Source organism: Gavialis gangeticus, unplaced genomic scaffold (assembly GCF_001723915.1).
Source record: "Gavialis gangeticus isolate Ggan-Ray unplaced genomic scaffold, GavGan_comp1, whole genome shotgun sequence".
Taxonomy (NCBI): domain Eukaryota; kingdom Metazoa; phylum Chordata; order Crocodylia; family Gavialidae; genus Gavialis; species Gavialis gangeticus.
In genome coordinates, this window is record NW_017729012.1 from 7,891,506 (window position 1) to 7,893,013 (window position 1,508).

The following is a 1,508-nucleotide window of genomic DNA, read 5'->3' on the forward strand; positions in this document are numbered from 1 at the left end:
CCCCCCCCCCCCCCCCCAACACACACACACCTTTTACTGACAGAAATACTCGGTATTACTTGTAACAGTAGACCAAAAGTTGATTTTTTTTAACCAATCAGATGGAACATACCAACTTCACAGCAATCTGAAGTTATTACTATACAAGGCCAGAGTGAGAAAATGTTCTGTGAACGCGATACCATTTCAGCGATTGAATATTACTGTGTTACAAGAGAGGATGCAGGACAGAATATCAAAGCACAGAAATCCAAGTACCGGCTTGGATAAAGTACCAAATCGATGCTATTTTTAGAGTGCTCTTCAGCAATCTATTTGAAGATTTTAAATGAATAACTGTCACAAATGACTAAGGAGGGACACAGAAAAGCAGTTCTTTGAGGAACAAGCCAAACGTACTGAAGGCAAGCAGGAAGTGCAAGCGGATTTAACTACACAACCCACAAGCTATTTTTCACGTGGGTCATTTCTGTAGCGCAACGGTCAAGTTACTAGTTCCTCTCCATGGGGCCCCTAATAGCAATATGCTCCTTCTGGCCTGGAGGGGTGGCCAAACAAAACCCCGTACCACCAATCTCAACCCAGCCAGTAAGTTCTGCCAGTGTTACCCAGGACTGTATCGGAGCACACCTGCTGGCTTAGAAAACAAACACTGGGCTCATTCTTGAGCATGAGTTACCAACTAACGATCCACCAGTCGGGAGGTCTGTTGCTCTTGGCTTTCCTCCCTTACTGTTTTCATTTATGTTTAGCTTTTTGCCTTTTCACGTCTGCTACATCAAGGGACAACTATCTGTTTCCCCAGGGATGTTAAGCAGGCTGTGGGTAACAGCCCCCGCCAGAAAGAAAGTTTATTCCCCTCACAGTTTAAGCAATGATTTTGCACAGAGGCTCCCCAAGTTTTGCCTCTGAAAGACCATTTCAAAGGGGTGGTCCTGGGTGGCAGGGTGCAGAGGGGCCACAAGCCTGCACTTGACCTATGAGCCACACTTGGGACACCTCTGGTTTAGCAAGAGTACTGTTATCATTTAATTTCCTACTATGGAAGGGACCACAGAGATTAGAAGCAAAGTCCTCTCCAGCACAACTTCCACGTAATCCTGAACTCTGCCCCAGCAAGGAGTTACTAACGATAACCTCATGAGTTTCAACCGCGTACATTTAAAAATAAATCAATCTGAGCTCTCTTCTAATTATGGTCAAGAAAAGAAGGCAGGAGCTCCTGCCCTCAGGGTCTCTAAGCAACATTCTGTCTTTCTGGAGAGGAACATTTCATTATTCAGAAGACAATCTGGAGTTTGATACCAATTTAGTTTACACACAGATCTGGGGAGCATCTGGGAGTACACCTTGTTCCAAGCAGCTTTCTTGGAAACAATCTTTTGGCCGTAAATCATCAGAACAAGTAAGATGTCAGTGCAATCCACTGAATTAGAAACTGGGTTTCCCCACAGCACCAAAAAGAAGTTTAAAGTGTGTGTGTGTGTGGGGGGGGGGGGGGGGGGGGT

General features: G+C 45.2%; 1 protein-coding gene across 1 annotated transcript in view; it reads right to left on the minus strand.

Moving 5' to 3' along the window:
• Nucleotides 1-1,508, minus strand: part of VMP1 (vacuole membrane protein 1) — a 109,223-nt gene that overhangs the window by 83,448 nt on the left and 24,267 nt on the right. The window lies entirely within an intron of this gene.